The following is a 6,695-nucleotide window of genomic DNA, read 5'->3' on the forward strand; positions in this document are numbered from 1 at the left end:
ACAAAAATCCATTATTTAACAAATAATGGGCCTGATTTTTTAAGAGAAGCATCAGTGCTGCTTTGTTCACCAACACTTGTGAATGTGCACATGCAAAATGCATGCACATACATATGACCAGTATCTGAAAATCAGGCCATATTTAAAAATAGTTCTTATGAATCTTAAGCTTTTCTGTTATTTATAAACAAAACTAAGTTGATTAAGATTAAATTTTACATTTCTACTCAAAATACTGGGTTTCCTTTTGTGAGGATTTCCCACGATGTTTACACTGTTACAGCTAATATTAAATCTCACCTACTTTTGTTTTTTTTAATTTTCATCAGAATTTTTTACTTAAAGATTGTAATGGAAAATGGGCCTGTCAGCAAGCAGGGGTTCTTTCCAACTCCCAAATATACGCTGCCATACCCAGTCTCTTTCAAGGAGGTTTATTTTCTTAATAGAAGCAAGTAAACAAACAGAAAAACAGTCTTTTAAGTCAGTTCTCGCTTTCAGGTTTCATCTGTGCCCTCTCGGGCCTCTGGCAGATTCCCAGTTCTGACCAGCTCTGTTCCCTGTCTGGGACAGCAGCCTCAGGGCTCTCTCTCTCTGAGCACCTGGTCCCTTGCCACAGGGGACCTACCACCAGAGTTAGCTCAACTCCAGTGTGGCTCTCCCCCTATGCCCCCCCACACACACTTTCTTCCTTTCACCTTCGTCCTTTCCACTGGCAGTGCTTTATAGGCTAATGTGTAGCTCAGCCCCCTTTAACTGGCTGATTGGACTCACCTGCCCTGATCCAGGGGAGCTGGGCCTAGTCTATCTACAGGGGCCAGCTACCCTATGACAGAGACCTTCTTACATAGTTAGTACTAGACAAAGTAAGAAATATGTAAATTGTCATTTGGCATAAAGTATACTCCTCCTCTTCCTCCAAGGTAACCTTGTGTCTTTTCAATAATATGGGGCAAATGAACATCTCTGTATTAGGGGAAAACATTACCTTTTTCTAGAAAAAAGAAGGTATTCACCATTTCTGTCACACCATTTATCATCCTGAGAGAAGTTAGAAAAGTAGGTCATTTTTGGTTGAGAGAATGGAAAGGCTTCATTTCACCCTTCCCCATAATGCACATGCAATATAGTCTGTTTGAATGTAAGCGTTTTATACCAAAATGATGCATTGGCATCACTGGATTTTTAAGTAGTTCATTAGCTTTTGGTAAACTAAACTGTTCCTTCAGACTAAATATGTGTATTTTGACCTTATCTTTATCTCCCATCTAGGTTTCTTTTATCAGGGTCCTTGGCCATTTTTGCAGTGAATTAGTATTCCTGTTTATATTCTGGTAGCACCTAAAGGCTTCGCCCAGGGTTGAAGCCCCATTATCCTAGGCAGCCCCCACCCCAAGGGCTTGCAATTGAAAAGACAAGATAGACAAACAGAAAAGCAACTTTCCAAAAATACAATTTCTTCTCAATTTTCCATCAACCTCTGCTGCCTCTGCCTTTCCTGATCCTCCTGTCCTGCAGGCAGAGGAGTTTCAATTCCTAGCAAAGGGATTCTCCCCTAAAATTGCTAGATTCTTGGGTAGCAGATAAAAAGCAACAAATGAGATTTACTCCAGTATGTGGGCAACCATTTCCAGTTTGTGTGGTAAGAGAGATTTCTTCTAGTGCTTGCTCATGTTGATTCCATTCTAGGTGCGTGCGCACCCATGTGTACAGTCGTCGGAGACTTTTGCCGTAGTGGTATCCGAAGGGTCTGCTGCGGCACCCCTTTGAGTGCTGCACTCATGCGGTAGTATATTGGGCACCGCCGAACTTACGCCACTCAGTTCCTTCTTACCACCCATGATGGTTGGTCGGAGCACCTCGTTTTGCATTGCAAGAGCATTAGCAGTTCTTTACAGTCCATTGTCTTCCTCTTCGTAGGTACTTAGCCATTAAGGTAAGTGTTAATTTAGTTTGGTAGTGAGTCCCGGCTGGGAATTCGCCCCGGATGCCCTGTCACGGCACCAGTCTCCAGCCCCCACCGGTAGCACTCGATGAGCAGGCACTGATCCTCGCCTCGCTGTTCGCCAACCAGGGTCAGTTGGCAGACACAAACCGCAACTACTCCTCCCTGGTTGCTAGAAGGGCAACGGTCCAAGTCCACTTGGCTGCTATCTTGGCCTTCCATCTGCCATTCAAGGGTAGGTCGGTTTTCGCCCAGGACATACGTGCCAGATGCCTCAAGCGCCTCTACCCGCACGTCAGGGACCCCATTCCTCCGTGGAACCTGAATCTTGTGCTGTCGTGGCTCATGGGACCCCCCCTTCGAGCCTCTGGCTTCCTGCTCTCTCCTTCCCCTTTCCTGGAAGGTCGTGTTCTTGGTGGCAATAACATCTGCCTGCCAGGTCTCAGATTAGGGCGCTCACCTCGGAACGTACCTGTACGATCTTTTACAAGGTGCAGCTGTGGCCACACCCGGCTTTCCTGCCCAAGGTGGTCTCACAGTTTCATATGGGCCAGGACATTTATTTACCAGTACTTTTTCCAAAACTGCATAAATCAGAGGAGGAGCATAGGTTGCATTCCCTAGATGTCAGGAGGGCACTAACCTTTTACATTGAAAGAACCAAGCCATTCCCCAGGTCAACGCAGTTGTTCATCACGGGGGCCGACAGGATGAAAGGTCATCCAAGAAGAAATTCTTTGACCGGATACTGGATCACTGGCTGCATTCGCTGCTGCTACGATCAGGCAAAGGTGCCACCTCCAGTGATTGTAACCGCCCACTCAACCAGGGTGTAGGCCTCTTCGGCAGCTTTGCTGGCCCAAATGCCTATCCAGGACATCTGTAGGGTGGTCACCTGGTCATCCATCCACACGTTCATGTCCCAGTATACACTTACCCAGTAGGCCCGGGACGATGCTGGCTTTGGCAGAGCAGTACTGTAAGCCACTGTACTGTAATTCTGTTTTTGTAAAAATGTTCCTAAGGTTTCGTTATTGTTTCAATGCAGAATGAAAACAACCTTTGAAACCTTGAAAGTTGCCACAAAATGGAATTCTTTTCCTCCAGCAAGCTCTACTAGCAGATTTTATGAGCATAGGACTTAGGCTGTTTGTGTTCCTGGAGTAATGAAAGAATTACCTGCATCTAAGGTCAAAATGAGTGGCTCGTTAAAATGCCTCAACACTGTATATCAGCATGAGGGTTAAGCCCCTCAGCTAGCACTGAAGGGATACTCCACCAGATACAACTGTGTTTCTTGGGTGCAAAACAGAGGCCATGTGTCTCGATCTGCTGGGGCTGTTGGCTGATCTTTGTTTCAGCAACCTCCACTTAGCGGATCTAGATTCCTCCACAGGGTACACATGGGGGCATATGGAACTCCAACCTCCTTCTCAGGTAAGGCCTCACCCTACTGCTTGTCACATCCGCAAGGTAGTCTGTACAACAGCAGGATGGGAGAAGAGGGGAATGCTTGACTAGGAGTTTACTCATTGGTGAAGGAATGTATGCAGGTATTCCTCCCATCCCTTGTGTTCTCTCTTCCTTTAACTGTGTTTTTTTCTTTTCTCTGGGAATTCTGAGTCTAGGGATGGGAGGTAGCATGTGCTCAATCCTTGGGCTTTCACTGTTCTTCACCTCCTTGCTTCCTGGTAAATGACACCGTGACACTAGATGTTCTGTATGGGACTTGACTCCAACTACCTCCTTCACCGATGTGCACGTTGTCCTTTTCCTCATTTTGTAACCTTTCCAAACTTCATTCTAAAAACCGCTGCTCCAAACTTCTGGCCCTTTCCATGTTTTCTGTTGGAAAAGGTAGGCTGTTTTTCAAGGTTTGCAGCTAGCGAAGGGCATTCCAGACCTGGTTAACCAGCCCCACTGCACAGCATCACTGAGAATAGTATGGTACACTGTCTTTTTTAGATACTTGGTACCATAGCCAATGTACCACAGCTCAGAAGCAAGCAGAAGGCTCTGAAGACTTCATCCTTTGGGTGGGTTCCCTTTAAACACACACACATCTGGTAAGTGACAGAATTCTTTACTGGAGTTGGCAGAAAAGTGTGCAGCAGCTTGAACAGTTACAATAAAAGAGAAGGGGTTCCTTCCCTAGAGGCAGCCTAGGGTAATTGAAAGGGTGCTAGGGTAATTGAATCTCATAGATCTTCTCAGATCTAGTTCCTAGGCTGCCCCTTCCTGGGCTGCCTCCCTCCCATGCATGGCAATTAAGTACTGGGCTGTAGGTTGCACTGGCCAGCGTTTAGTCCCATAGCCTCTGGTCCTGCATCCCTCTGCAGGGTCATCTTCTTGTCCTGCTGTAGAGTCACCTCCACATCCTACTTGCCCTCAGTTAGATGCAACTTGATTCCCTAATCAGTGCTAGGCTTTTCATCCAGCCTCCTCATATCAGCTCTTGGGCTTCCTGCTGATTGGCTTTCCCTCCATAGATTGCTCTCTGGATGCCGCTTGCATACACAAACAGCTTTCTGGCTCTCCCCTTCAAAACAATAGAGGAAAATAAAGCAAATGACAAAAATAAGGAGGAACTAGTTCATATTTTCTTTGTTTATAATATGTGTTTATTTTGTGCATTTGACAGCGCTTTGCATATAGTCACTTCCACTCTTTCCCTGTGTACGGTCAGCCAGTTTCCTCAGTTGTTTGTGGCTCTTTCACACACCAACGGGAGAGAAAAACACTTATAAATGTAAGTTTATAACCCATCAGAACTGGCAAGGGAACACGGGAGCATTTGTAGTATAACCTGACTCAAATTGAAACTCTTGATGTCCCTTAAATGCAAAGCACTTTTATGGGTGTAAATGGCAAGGCAAGCGGGGGATGGTGGAGAGCAGGAGGAAGAATTGTTACTTAACCACTGATCAAGTAATTAGGAATTCTTCTACTGACTGCACATCTCCATTCCACTGTAGGTGTAAGTGCACACGAGGGCACAGTTGTTAGCTTTTTCCCTTGGTGGTTTCTGTTGGGGCAGCATGAGTGCCCTCTGCTGCCTCCCACATTACGTGCAGACGTAAATGGCATAGTCACCACAATCCCTCTCAGTTACTTCCTGCCACCCGTGATGGTTGTTGAAGCTCCCTTTCCTTGTTTCTGCAAGTCTTTTAATCTACTGTGCAAATAGTACCTGTTTTAGTTTCTGTATAGTTAGTGTAGTTTTAAAAAAAATTGTTGTTTGTGTGGCTCCGGTACCCAATGTGAGTAAGGAATGTCATGCAAGATAACTGGATAGCTTGCAACTCCTTGTTAGTTATGTGTAGACTGAGATCTTGGGGAGACCAGAGAAACCGCATCTGTGCAACTGCATCCAACTGTGCTCTCCAAACTCAGGCCCGAGGCATTCATGACTAAGGTGAGAGATCTTGAGGTGGGGTGACGGGAACACCCTTACAGACATTGTCTGGATCAGCCCACCTATCTAGGGAGGATAAGATCCAATTTGGTATGTGCACTAACGTGTCTCTATGGGGATTCCTTGATAAATGCACCTTGGCCAACCAGCCTTGTAGCAGTCTGGAATGCAGCCTGGTGTATTGAACTACATAAGTGTATGCTGCTATGTGTCCCAGCAGCCTTATTTAGTTTCTTAACATGGTGAAGGGTAACCTTTTAAGTCTACAATGATACTTTGCATTGTCTGAAACCTTGGCTGAGATAGGAAGGCTCTGGTCATTGTAAATTCCAAGCCCCCCAAATAAATTCTGTTTTCTGTGCCAGAGGAAGGACTGACTTCTCTGTGTTGATCAGCAGGCTGAGCTTATCAAATGTGGATCAGATTATGTTTATGCTGGATAACACCTGCAATCTGGATTCACCTAAAATCAGCCTGTCCTCCAGGTAAGGGAAGATGTAGACCCCTAACTTCCAACGGAATGCTGCTACCGCAACCATACACTTAGTAAAAACACATGGGGCAGCAGAGACATCACAGGGGAATCCTTGCACTGATAATGACAAGAGTGGACAGTGAATATTAAAAATTTTCTGTGGCTTTGATTAATTGCCGTGTGAAAGTAGCCATCCTTCAAGTCAAAAGCCCCATACCAGTGCCCTGGCTCCAGGGAAGGAATAATGGAAGCTAGAGTGACCACCCAGAATTCTGATTTTTTTAGGAACTTGTTTAACAACCTTAGATGTAAAATAAGCCTGAAACCCCCTTTTACTTTCAGGATCAGGAAGTATTGGGAGTAAAACCTCTTTTGCCTAAACAAAAGAGGGACCTCCTCTATAGCTACTACAAGAAGAAGCGATTGTATCCCTTGCAGTAACAGTTCTGTGAGAGAGGTCTCTGAAGAAGGATGGAAAAGGAGGAAGGGGTGTGGTAAAAATATATTGGAGTGTGTATCCCACTTCCACCATGCTTAGAACCCACAGACCTGTTGCAAGGTGGGCCCAAGCATGATAGAAGTGAGATAGGAGGTTTGCAAAAACTAGGAAAGAAATAGATGGCACTTTTAGAACTGCTAGTCTGCTCTTGACTAGCCCATCAAAATGAGCTTTCAGAGGATGCCACCTGCCTCGATGAACCAGCATCTGCAGAGGATGATAGTTATTGTCTTTTGTAACCTGTTCTCCTTCCCCTTGGGATATCCTGGTCTCAAGGGGGCAAACCCCTGAAATTGCTGGGACTTGTGAGGACAGAAGGCCTTCTGCTTCACTTTTGGGCAGTGATGAGCTGCCAAAATCT

This window comes from Lepidochelys kempii, chromosome 2 (assembly GCF_965140285.1).
Source record: "Lepidochelys kempii isolate rLepKem1 chromosome 2, rLepKem1.hap1, whole genome shotgun sequence".
In the NCBI taxonomy this organism is placed as follows: domain Eukaryota; kingdom Metazoa; phylum Chordata; order Testudines; family Cheloniidae; genus Lepidochelys; species Lepidochelys kempii.